This window comes from Pan paniscus, chromosome 13 (assembly GCF_029289425.2).
Source record: "Pan paniscus chromosome 13, NHGRI_mPanPan1-v2.0_pri, whole genome shotgun sequence".
Classification (NCBI taxonomy): Eukaryota; Metazoa; Chordata; class Mammalia; order Primates; family Hominidae; genus Pan; species Pan paniscus.
Genome location: NC_073262.2, coordinates 61,092,656 through 61,106,319, shown reverse-complemented (window position 1 = coordinate 61,106,319; position 13,664 = coordinate 61,092,656). Strand labels below are relative to the sequence as shown.

The following is a 13,664-nucleotide window of genomic DNA, read 5'->3' as shown; positions in this document are numbered from 1 at the left end:
CAGCACTTTACAGATGTTCTGTCATTTTTTTTGACTTGTATAGTTTCTTACAGTGATCATTCTTATCTGTGAAGTCTGTGATCATTCTTCTCTGTGTTTTTCTATATATAATGTCTCCCTTCTCGACCCCATCACTAGAGGTCTTTAAGATTTTTTTATGACAGTTTTTTTAACAATTTGATTATTAAATGCCTTTGAATGGTTTTATTAAGGCTTGTAATTCTTGGTTTGTGGTTCCTTGGTATTCTTCAATCTGTGATTTTATCTTTTTTTTCAGATTTGAAAACATTTTGACTTTTATTTTTTAAAATATTTTTTTCTTCATTCCCTCTCCTTTCTTCTAGCATTCCACTTACATATATATTAGTATTCTTGGTATTATCTGATATATCATTGAGGTTCTGTTAATTTTTTGGTCTTTTTTCTCTCTGTGTTTCATTTTAGATAATTTCTATTGTTGTGTCTTTAAGTTCATTGATTTTTTTCTTCTGCAGATCTAATCTGCTATTAATTCCATCCAATGACATTTTCATTTTACATATTATATTTTTTCAGCTCTAGAAATTTTATTTGTCTCTTTCATTTTTTATTATGTTTGTGTTTTCTTTTAAGCCCTGGAGCATACTTATAACACTTATTTGATCTATTTTCAAGTTCTTTCATACTAATTCTATCATTTTTGCCATTTCTCTGTTTTATTTACTGGATTTTTTATGCTTTTTAAAATTGATACATAATAGATACATATTTTTCAGGGTACATGTGATAATTTGATACATTCATATAATCAAATCAGGGTAACTGGAATATACATCACCTTAAATATTTATCTTTATGTTATGAACATTTGAATTATTCTCTCCAAGCTATTTCAAAATGTGCAATAAATTAATATTAACTGTAGTCACGCTACTGATCTGTAGAATACCAGGTCTTATTTCTTCTGTTTAATTGTATATTTGTACCCATCACTATTTATGGATTTTTATTTTGTTCATTGATCAACTTTTTTGTCTGATTCCTGGTGCTTTGAGTGCTTTTTGAGTGGATACAGGATGTTGTAAATGTTAATATTGTTGAATGCCTGATTTTTCTGTCTTTTTAAAAAAAATTAGTTTTTGGCCTTGTTTTGGCAGGCTGCTAAGACTCATGGATCAGGTTGAGGCTTGTTTTTAAGCTTTGGTAGAATGTGTGTGGGGTTGCCTTTACTCTAACAAATTTCAGTTTTCCTCCTAAGGCTCCTGAGGTCCCTACTGTGAATGATTGGGGTGATTCACAAAGACTTTCCACCTTAACTAGTAAGAGGTCAAACATCTTCATCCCTGTGTGAACTCGAATAACTGCTTGCCTTTTATCTTCCTGTTCCATTTTTGTTGGGATTTGTACTACTTTCCTCTCCGCACACACCTCTCAGTATTCAGCAAAGACTCAAGAAGAGCCACATGCAGATTTATGAACTGATTTTATGCATAGCTCCCTCTTTTTGATAACTCTGCTTCACAACTTCCAGATGCCTTCACTTCCCTGACTGCTGATCTCTGATTACTGAAGGCTACTAATGCTGAGAATGCTCTCCCTGTTGTATGGCCTGAAGTATACCTCCAGTCAGAAAGCCATGGCAATCATGAGTCCCACCCAACTTGTTTCATTTTCTTCAGTGATCACAGACATGTTTTGCCTGTTATCCAATTTGTGAAAACATGGGTTTTATATATTTTGTCCAGTTTTCTAGTTGGTTACAGTGGAAGGGTAAGCCTGGTCTTTGATACTCCATTGTAGCCAGAAGCAGATGTCTGGTTTGTATTCTTAATTTTATTATTACTACCTTAATCCCTCAGAAAAACCTTTTAACAATTTACATTTTTGTTTATGTATGCACTTACGCATTGGATGTTATTGGCTCCTTCTTTCTTGAAAGGTTCTCTTCCACTAGTTTCTAGAATATCATACTAATCTGATTTTTCTCCGTTCTCTCTTGCCATTTCTTTTAAGATTCCTTTTTAGCTCATCATCCTTTACCTTAGCATTATATCTTGGAATTTCTCAAGGCTTAGTTCTAAGTACTCCTATCTATCTATCTATCTATCTATCTATCTTATCTATTCATGCTCTTTCTAGGAAATCTTACCTATGACATTAAAGATCATCAAGGACTTTCAAACTTATTTTTTTATTATTATTATACTTTAAGTTATAGGGTACATGTGCACAATGTGCAGGCTTGTTACATAAGTATACATGTGCCATGTTGGTGTGCTGCACCTGTTAACTCGTCATTTACATTAGGTATATCTCCTAATGCTATCCCTCCCCCCTGCCCCCACCCCATGACAGGCCCCACTGTGTGATGTTCCCCACCCTGTGTCCAAGTGTTCTCATTGTTCAATTCCCACATATGAGTGAGAACATGCGGTGTTTGGTTTCCCGTCCTTGTGATAGTTTGCTGAGAATGATGGTTTCCAGCTTCATCCATGTCCCTGCAAAGGACATGAACTCATCCTTTTTTATGGCTGCATAGTATTCCATGGCGTATATGTGCCATGTTTTCTTAATCCAGTCTATCATTGTTGGACATTTGGGTTGGTTCCAAGTCTTTGCTATTGTGAATAGTTCTGCAATAAACATATGTGTGCATGTGTCTTTATAGTAGAATGATTTGTAATCCTTTGGGTATATGCTCAGTAATGGGAAGCCTGGGTCAAATGGTATTTCTAGTTCTAGATCCTTAAGGAATCGCCACACTGTCTTCCACAATGGTTGAACTAGTTTAAAGTCCCACCAACAGTGTAAAAGTGTTCCTATTTCTCCACATCCTCTCCAGCACCTGTTGTTTCCTGACTTTTTAATGATCACCATTCTAACTGGTGTGAGATGGTATCTCATTGTGGTTTCAAACTTCTATTTCCAGCCTAGCCCTCTCTTACATGCTCTAAACCCTCCTGCCTGCTTTGACATCTCTAAGGCAACTCAAAGTCAAGTTAATGAAACTGCTATCTTCTCACCTTCCCTGACACCTGCCTCTAAATCTGGCCCTCTTCCAATGTTTCATATTTCAACGAATTATTCCTCCATCCCATCTAGTTGTGCTGTTACGAAATGAGCAACAGATCTTGGACAGTTTCCTTTTTCTTATTCCGTGCAATCCCTGACCCTACCTCCTTGTATATTCTCTCCAGCAGCAAGTTCTGTAGTTTTACCCCTTAAGTCTTTTGACCCCGTTTACTTCTCATCATTGCCACTGAATTAGTTTAAGCTACATATCATCTTTCATCTGATCTACTGTAACAGTCTTCTAAGTGGCCTCTGTGTATCTCCTCTAATCCTCCACCCAAATCTGCTCTCAATACCCCAGGCTAAAGTGACCTTCCAAAGATCAGATCTGAGCATGTCAGCCCCTTCCTTAAGTCTCCTCCATAGATTCTTATTGATTTTAGGATAAAGACTGTAATCCTAAATAAAGCCTAAAAGACTCTCTGTGTTTTGGCCATTGTCTGCCTCTCCTGCTTCTTCTCTACCTCAATGATCTTGACTGTGTTCCCCAACCAACTGGCTTCTTTCAGTTTTTGGAAAATGCCCCACTTCTTTCTTCTTTTTTTTCAGTAAAGTCTTGCCCTGCCACCCAGGCTAGAGTGCAGTGGTGTGATGATGGCTAACTGTAGCCTCGACCTCTTCAGCTCTCGACCTCTTCAGCTCAAGCTGTCTTCCTACCTAAGGCCTCCCAGGTAGCTGAGATTATAGGCATGTGCTACCACACCCACCTAATTTTTGTGTTTTTTTTAGAGACGGGGTCTCGCCATGTTGCCCAGGCTGGTCTCGAACTCCTGAGCTCAAGTAATCCTCCTGCCTCAGCCCCCTAAAGTGTTGGGATTGTAGGTATGAGCCACCATACCTGGTTCCCTCTTTCCTTCTTGCCATAGTATCTCAGCATATGCAATTCTGTTTGAAATATCCTTTCCTACCTTTAAATCACACTCTGCTCCAGGTTAACTCCTATTTATAATATCTATAGATTCCAGCTTTACCACCTCTTCAAGAAAGCCCTTTTTTCCCTTTAAATACATACTTTGTTTATAATTGTATAAAACTGGTTATGTCACTGCCACTTTGTCCCCCAGTGAAAATAAGATCCATGTCCTTAGCACTAGGTCCTACATAAGTATTTTTGAATGGATAAGTGGATGAATTACTCAATGGTTTCCATTTATTTTTATAGAATCATGAACATAATGAGTCATAAATGAAAATTTGTTAAACACTTTATGAATTGTTGCCTAATGTGCATTATCATTTCATCTGTTCTGAATGACTATTTATGGCCTTTTAAAATGAGGTTTATATTTTATTGAAATTATAGTATAGACAATTTTAGATAAACTCTCACTGTGAGGTCAAATTATTATTTCTTTATTATTTTTATTTATTTCAAAAGCCTTTATTCATTTTTGGTCAGAGAAAAGGACAATCTCAAGGTCAACTTTTCACTTAATTATACGTTTGAACTTACAGGATTCACTACCTAGACACTGTGCCTACTGACAACACAAAATGAACTGCCTTCTAGTCCCTAAAGTTGCATGTTGAAAGAATAAGCAGAATCCTTTGCAATAGCCAACATTGGTACTTATCCTAGGTGTAAGGTGTAATAGAAAAACAGAAGCAAAAACGGACAAGAGCATTGTAACTTTATAGCACAACAAGTGCAAATATCACTGGAACAAATAAAGTTACAGGCACCAAATTTTTTTAAAAGGCAGATTCATAAGCATAAAAAACTTAAATTGGTTGCACAAGATTAACTACTCTGCATGTGGACACGTGTGCCAATCCCAGTAGTTAACCTGGAGACAAACATCCTTAAATCCAATTAACTATACTGAATGCCAAATTCAAAGTTTGTGTTTACCTAGGTCCTCTAAAACCTAGATATGAAATTCTTTCTTTTCAATGAACCAGGAAAATCTACTGTAATGACAGGAGTCAGGAACACTTGGATCAACATTAACATATCTAAGACTTACCTTTTCCGCTATTCCTTCCTACATCTGAATATGCAAATGCTTACCTACTCAAGTTTATTCACTAACTACATTAAAATGATATTTACTATCATGACTTTTTCTAAACTCACACGGCATTTGCAGTTAACTGTAATACAGCTTCCTCAGAATGCCCAAATAGAAAATATTTTGTTCAGTGTTGTGATGGCTGTGACATAACACTAACAGAATATAACTACATCAGTTATTCTGCCACTACTTCAAATTTTAATTGAACTTTTGATCAAACTTTAATGGATAATCTCATACCTATCTGTGAAATTCCTTGTGTTATAATTACTTTCAATACTTTAAACTATAGTTCCTACCACAGTTTTACAGTGCTCTTTTCTATATTTATTTGGATTTTTACTAAGAGAATTAACATCATGGTGTTATGATTATAATTGCATATAAAGCTTTTTCTAGCAGACCACTGATTAGCTCTAAAGTCAAAGAAGTAATTAGCAATTCAAAGATGGCTTTCCAGAGACAAGAACAAAGCAAAAGGAGTTACTAATAATCATTATGTTACAATCCAGAGGACACATGGTCTACTAGAAAGCTTCCAGTGATCACAACACTGTGACTTTGTCTCAGGACAGTGTCTTCAGATATCCAGAGGGGAAAAACATCATCCAAAGATGTGGTGGAAACTTCAGGTAACAGACAGATGAAGCCTTAAGAGCATGGAATATATCTACATATTGGGAAACAGGGTATCACTGTGGCTGGCTATTTATAAAGGACCACAGTTTCTCCCTATGGATCAATTCTCTCCACACAACAAACTGTGCCTTAATTATTGCTTATTTAAAATTATGTTTTTATGGAGCCATGTGGTACCTGACACAGAAAAATAATCACATAAGGAAGCATTTATTTGAGGTTTAATATAAAATCATACAAATAAAATGTGTATAAACAGAAATCCACATTGAGTCATAACATAGATAGCAAAGGACAAAGTAAAAACAAAGAACATGAATTGGCAGCTATATACAGTTAGACACAATTGTGTCTTGTGCACTAGAAAGTCTTTTACAAAATAATCATCTTAGATCAACAAAAGACCAGTCTTCAATGTCATCCTGCAAGATGGGTTATTTTAGCATCATCTTCTGTTTTCTCCAATGTCCTCCTTTAGTATGGCTGGTGATTGTTTTGGTGATTGCGACCCCCTGGAGATGCCTTGCGATAAGTGCTCTTTTGGCCACTATAGTCTGCATACACCTGTGCATAGTCATGGTTCCTATAGTTACACCCAGCATGATCATATCTGCCATAGCCACTACAGTTTTGATCACCACCATAGGCACTATTGTAATTCCCATATCCGCGATCATAGTAGTCACTAGATCATTGATTCCAGTTATGTCTTGACCTTGGTCACGACCCCCTAGGGCCCCCTCATTCACTGGTTGCAGCACCTGTTCTTCCTTTTTGTTTTGGTGTTGCAGCTTCTATATCTCTTTGGGTTGTGCAACTTTGATTTCACACTTCCCAGAACCAATTTGATAATAATCTGCTGTCTAACAATTTCTTTACTGGCTCTTCATCTATATATGTGAGAAAACAAAATCTTGTTTTATTTGTTTTTGTATCCATGGGAATTTCAATATTTTCAAACTTTCCAAAGGCTCCAATATATTCTTTAATTTGTTTTTCAGAAGTTTCTGGGCTCAATCCACCCACAAAACCCTTTTTGGGGAATTCTTTCCCTTTTTTTTAATTATTATACTTTAAGTTCTAGGGTACATGTGCATAACGTGCAGGTTTGTTACATAGGTATACATGTGCCATGTTGGTGTGCTGCACCCATTAACTCGTCATGTACATTAGGTATATCTCCTAATGTTATCCCTCCCCACTCCCCCCACCCCATGACAGGCCCTGGTGTGTGATGTTCCCCACCCTGTGTCCAAGTGTTCTCATTGTTCAATTCCCACATATGAGTGAGAACATGCAGTGTTTGGTTTCCTGTCCTGGTGATAGTTTGCTGAGAATGATGGTTTCCAGCTTCATCCATGTCCCTACAAAGGACATCAACTCATCCTTTTTTATGGCTGCATAGTATTCCATGGTGTATATGTGCCACATTTTCTTAATCCAGTCTATCATTGATGGACATTTGGGTTGGTTCCAAGTCTTTTCTATTGTGAATAGTGCTGCAATAAACATACATGTGCATGTGTCTTTATAGCAGCATGATTTATAATCCTTTGGGTGTATACTCAGTAATGGGATGGCTAGGTCAAATGATATTTCTAGTTCTAGATCCTTGAGGAATCGCCACACTGACTTCCACAATGGTTGAACTAGTTTACAGTCCCACCAACAGTATAAAAGTGTTCCTATTTCTCCACATCCTCTCCAGCACCTGTTGTTTCCTGACTTTTTAATGATCACCATTCTAACTGGTGTGAGATAGTATCTCATTGTGGTTTTGATTTGCATTTCTATGATGGCCAGTGATGATGAGCAGTTTTTCATGGTCTGCTGACTGCATAAATGTCTTCTTTTGACAAGTGTCTGTTCATATCCTTCACCCACTTTTTGATGGGGTTGTTTGATTTTTTTCTTGTAAATTTGTTTAAGTTCTTTGTAGATTCTGGATATTAGCCCTTTGTCAGATGGGTAGATTACAAAAATTTTCTCCCATTCTGTAGGTTGCCTGTTCACTCTGACGGTAGTTTCTTTTGCTGTGCAGAAGCTCTTTATTTTAATTAGATCCCATTTGTCAATTGTGGCTTTTGTTGCCATTGCTTTTGGTGTTTTAGACATGAAGTCCTTGCCCATGCCTATGTCCTGAATGGTATTGCCTAGGTTTTCTTCTAAGGTTTTTATGGTTTTAGGTCTAACATTTAAGTCTTTAATCCATCTTGAATTAAGTTTTGTATAAGGTGTAAGGAAGGGATCCAGTTTCAGCTTTCTACATATGGCTAGCCAGTTTTCCCAGCACCATTTATTAAATAGGGATCCTTTCCCCATTGCTCGTTTTTGTCAGGTTTGTCAAAGATCAGGTGGTTGTAGATGTGTGGTATTATTTCTATTCCATTGGTCTATATGTCTGTTTTAGTACCAGTACCATGCTGTTTTGGTTACTGTAGCCTTGTAGTATAGTTTGAAGTCAGGTAGCATGATGCCTCCCGCTTTGTTCTTTTGGCTTAGGATTGTCTTGGGAATGTGGGCTCTTTCTTGGTTCCATATGAACTTTAAAGTAGTTTTTTCCAATTCTGTGAAGAAAGTCATTGGTAGCTTGATGGGGATGGCATTGAATGTATAAATTACTTTGGGCAGTGTGGCCATTTTCACAATATTGATTCTTCCTATCCATGAGCATGGAATGTTCTTCCATTTGTTTCGGTCCTCTTTTATTTCATTGAGCAGTGGTTTGTAGTTCTCCTTAAAGAGGTCCTTTATGTCCCTTGTAAGTTGGATTCCTAGGTATTTTATTCTCTTTGAAGCAATTCTGAATGGGAGTTCACTCATGATTTGGCTCTCTGTTTGTTATTGGTGTATAGGACCGCTTGTGATTTTTGCACATTGATTTTGTATCCTGAGACTTTACTGAAGTTGCTTACTAGCTTAAGGAGATTTTGGGCTGAAACAATGGGGTTTTCTAAATATACAGGCATGTCATCTGCAAACAGGGACAATTTGACTTCCTCTTTTCCTAACTGAATACCCTTTATTTCTTTCTCCCACCTGATTGCTTGGGCCAGAACTTCCAATACTATGTTGAAGAGGAGTGGTGAGAGAGGGCATCCCTGCCTTGTGCCAGTTTTCAAAGGGAATGCTTCCAGTTTTTGCCCATTCAGTATAATATTGGCTGTGGGTTTGTCATAAATATCTCTTATAATTTTGAGATACGTCCCATCAATACCTAATTTATTGAGAGTTTTTAGCATGAAGGGCTGTTGAATTTCATCAAAGGCCTTTTCTGCGTCTATTGAGATAATCATGTGGATTTGTCTTTGGTTCTGTTTATATGATGGATTACATTTATTGATTGGCATATGTTCAACAAGCCTTGCATCCCAGGGATGAAGCCCACTTGATCATGGTGAATAAGCTTTTTGATGTGCTGGATTTGGTTTGCCAGTACTTTATTGAGGATTTTTCCTCAATAAAGGAAAGGTTTATTGGTCTAAAATTATCTTTTTTTGTTGTGTCTCTGCCAGGCTTTGGTATCAGGATGATGCTGGCCTCATAAAATGAGTTAGGGAGGATTCCCTCTTTTTCTATTATTTGGAATAGTTTCAGAAGGAATGGTACCAGCTCCTCCTTCTACCTCTGCTAGAATTTGGCTGTGAATCCATTTGGTCCTGGACTTTTTTTGTTGGTAGGCTATTAATTATTGCCTCAATTTCAGAGCCTGTTATTGGTCTATTCAAGGATTCAACTTCTCCCTGGTTTAGTCTTAGGAGGGTGTATGTGTCCAGGAATTTATCCATGTCTTCTAGATTTTCTAGTTTATTTGTGTAGAGGTGTTTATAGTATTCTCTGATGGTAGTTTGTATTTCTGTGGGATCGGTGGTGATAACCCCTTTATCATTTTTTATTGCGTCTATTTGATTCTTCTCTCTTTTCTTCTTTATTAGACTTGCTAGTGGTCTATCAATTTTGTTGATCTTTTCAACAAACCAGTTCCTGGATTTGCTGATTTTTTGAAGGGTTTTTTGTGTCTCTATCTCCTTACGTTCTGCTCTGATGTTAGTTTTCTTGCCTTCTGCTAGCTTTTGAATGTGTTTGCTCTTGCTTCTTGAGTTCTTTTAATTGTGATGTTAGGGTGTCCATTTTAAATCTTTCCTGCTTTCTCTTGTAGGCATTTAGTGCTATAAATTTCCCTCTACACACTGCTTTAAATGTGTCCCAGAGGTGGTGGTATGTTGTGTCTTTGTTCTCGTTGGTTTCAAAGAACATGTTTATTTCTGCCTTCATTTCTTTATGTACCCAGTAGTCATTCAGGAGTAGGTTGTTCAGTTTCCAAGTAGTTGAGCAGTTTTGAGCGAGTTTCTGAATCCTGAGTTCTAGTTTGATTGCACTGTAGTCTGAGAGTTTGTTATAATTTCTGTTCTTTTACATTTGCTGAGGAGTGCTTTACTTCCAACTATGTGGTCAATTTTGGAATAAGTGTGATGTGGTGCTGAGAAGAATGTATATTCTGTTGATTTGGGGTGGAGAGTTCTGTAGATGTCTATTATGTCTGCTTGGTGCAGAGCTGAGTTCAATTCCTGGATATCCTTGTTAACTTTCTGTCTCGTTGATCTGTCTAATGTTGACAGTGGGGTGTTAAAGTCTCCCATTATTATTGTGTGGGAGTCTAAGTCTCTTTGTAGGTCTCTAAGAACTTGCTTTATGAATCTGGGTGCTCCTGTATTGAGTGCATATATATTTAGGATAGTTAGCTCTTCTTGTTGAATTGATCCCTTTACCATTATGTAATGGCCTTCTTTGTCTCTTTTGATCTTTGTTGGTTTAAAGTCTCTTTTGTCAGAGACTAGGATTGCAACCCCTGCTTTTTTTTTGTTTTCCATTTGCTTGGTAGATCTTCCTCCATCCCTTTATTTTGAGTCTATGTTTGTCTGTGCACGTGAGATGGGTCTCCTGAATACAGCACACTGATGGGTCTTGACTCTATCCAAGTTGCCAGTCTGTGTATTTTAATTGAAGCATTTAGCCCATTTACATTTAAGGTTAATATTGTTATGTGCAAATTTGATCCTGTCATTATGATGTTAGCTGGTTATTTCGCTCATTACTTGATGCAGTTTCTTCCTAGCATTGATGGTCTTTACAATTTGACATGTTTTTGCAGTGGCTTGTACTGGTTGTTCTTTTCCATGTTTAATGCTTCCTTTGGGAGCTCTTGTAAGGCAGGCCTGGTGGTGACAAAATCTCTCAGTATTTGCTTGTCTGTAAAGGATTTTATTTCTCCTTCACTTATGAAGTTTAGTTTGGGTGGATATGAAATTCTGGGTTGAAGATTCTTTCCTTTAAGAATGTTGAATATTGGCCCCCACTCTCTTCTGGCTTGTAGAGTTTCTGCCGAGAGATCTGCTGTTAGTCTGATGGGCTTCCCTTTGTGGGTAACTCGACCTTTCTCCCTGGCTGCCCTTAACATTTTTACATTTGGTGAATCTGATAATTATGTGTCTTGGAGTTCCTTTTCTTGAGGAGTATCTTTGTGGCATTCTCTGTATTTCCTGAATTTGAATGTTGGCCTGCCTTGCTAGGTTGGGGAAGGTCTCCTGGATAATTTCCTGAAGAGTGTTTTCCAACTTGGTTCCATTCTGCCTGTCACTTTCAGGTACACCAATCAGACGTAGATTTGGTCTTTTCACATAGTCCCATATTTATTGGAGGCTTTGCTCGTTTCTTTTTCCTCTTTTTTCGCCAAAGTTCTCTTCTTCCTTCATTTCATTCATTTAATCTTCAATCACTGATACCCTTTCTTCCATTTGATGGAATCGGCTACTGAATCTTGTGCATGCGTCAGGTAGTTCTCATGCCGTGGTTTTCAGCTGCATCGGGTCATTTAAGGACTTCTCTACACTGGTTTTTCTAGTTAGCCATTTGTCTCATCTTTTTTCTAGGTTTTTAGCTTCTTTGTGATGGGCTCAAACATCCTCCTTTAGCTCGGAGAAGTTGGATCGTCTGAAGCCTTCTCTCAACTCGTCAAAGTCATTCTCTGTCCAGCTTTGTTTCATTGCTGGTGAGGAGCTGCGTTCCTTTGGAGGAGAAGAGGCACTCTGAGTTTTAGAATTTTCAGCTTTTCTGCTCTGGTTTCTCCCCATCTTTGTGGTTTTATCTACCTTTGGTCTTTGATGATGGTGACGTACAGATGGGGTTTTGGTGTGGATGTCCTTTCTCTTTGTTAGTTTTCCTTCTAACAGTCAGGACCCTCAGCTGTAGGTCTGTTGGAGTTTGCTGGAGGTCCACTCCAGACCCTGTTTGCCTGGGTATCACCACCGGAGGCCTCAAAACAGCAAATATTGCAGAACAGAATGTTCCTGCCTGATCCTTCCTCTGGAAGCTTTGTCTCAGAGGGGCACCTGGCCGTGTGAGCTGTCAGTTGGCCCCTACTGGTGCTTTTCAGACAGTGGGTGCAGGACAGTGTGTGCAGCCCACCGAGCAAGAGCCAATGCAGGGCGAGGCATCACCTCACCTGGGAAGCGCAAGCGTTCAGGGAATTCCCTTTCCTAGCCACTGGAAGCTGTGACAGACGGCACCTGGAAAATCAGGTCACTCCCACCCTAATACTGCACTTTTCCAACGGTCTTAGCAAATGGCATACCAGGAGATTATATCCCATGCCTGGCTCAGAGGGTCCCAGGCCCAGGGAACCTTGCTCATTGCTAGCACAGCAGTCTGAGATGGAACTGCAAGGTGGCAGTGAGGCTGGGGGAGGGGTGCCTGCCAGCTGAGGCTTGAATAGGTAAACAAAGCGGCAGGGAAGCTTTAACTGGGTGGAGCCCACCACAGCTCAAGGAGGCCCACCTGCCTCTGTAGACTCCACCTCTGGGGACAGGGCATAGCTGAACAAAAGGCAGCAGAAAACTTCTCCAGACTTAAATGTCCCTGGTCTGACAGCTTTGAAGAGAGTAGTGGTTCTCCCAGCATGGAGATTCTTTCCCTTTTAAAGCTTTGGTCCTCTTGGAGTCTATCAATTTGCCATCCAGTTTGTGTTCTTTCAGTTCCAAAGCATTATCAACACTAGCAGCATCTCTGAAAAGCACAAATCCAAATCCCTTTATCTCCCAGTGATTGGATCTGTGTTAATTGTGCAGTCTACAACTTCCCCAAATTGAGATAAGTTTTCAGTCACATCTTTTTTGCTTTTATCCCAGCTCAAACCTCCAATACACATTTTACTATCATCTTGCTCATTCTTGCTTGCATTCATCTTGGGTCCCTCTGTGAATTCTGTTGCTGTATTTGTTCATGTCCTCCACAGTGAAGGAGTTGTCAGCAGAGAGGTGCTGGCATGCAGACTAGGTTGCTGCAGTAGTGATGGCAGAGCAACTATTTCTGTATTTAATATGGTTAAAAGATTTACCTCCTGGTTCCAGTTTTCCTTTCTAGGGGTGGGAAAATTTTTTCTTTCTAGGGGTGGGGAAGGCCTACTTTCAAAATATTTCATCTTTCAACTGTATAGATTGTATATTTTCACAAAGGAGGGGATGGTTATCCAGTTTCTAATGAGGGAGATGGGCTTGTAGAGGTAGTTCTGACATCTATCCCCTTTCTCACACATACTCCTGATTACCATAGACTTAAGTAGTCAATGTATTTTTATTGTTTGGCTTAGCTGCCTTTTATTATCTCATATGTTCCTAGCTCTATGTTTAGTGCTTTAGAGTATTACTAATCTCCAAAACAAGCATACAAACATTACTAATCCTATTTTACAAATTAAAAAATTGAGACCCAGAGAAATTAAGCAAATTGTTCAAAGCCATAGTTAGTAAGTGGCAAGGCCAGGATCTCTGAAGTACCAAAACCAATATATACCCTTCCTACTACTTCTTCACGAGCTAATTCCTGGTTTTATCATGGAAAATTGAGAGCTGACTTCACATTTGACTGTTTCTTGGTCTTTGTGACGTAAAACTCAATCACAAA

At 38.5% G+C, this 13,664-nt stretch overlaps 1 protein-coding gene and 1 pseudogene across 5 annotated transcripts in view; one reads left to right on the top strand and one right to left on the bottom strand.

Annotated features, from left to right (window-relative positions):
- CCDC148 (coiled-coil domain containing 148) overlaps positions 1–13,664 on the top strand; it is a 463,587-nt gene that overhangs the window by 25,433 nt on the left and 424,490 nt on the right. The gene's annotated exons all lie outside the window — the stretch shown is intronic.
- LOC103784028 (heterogeneous nuclear ribonucleoprotein D-like) overlaps positions 6,500–13,664 on the bottom strand; it is a 48,085-nt pseudogene continuing 40,920 nt past the window's right edge.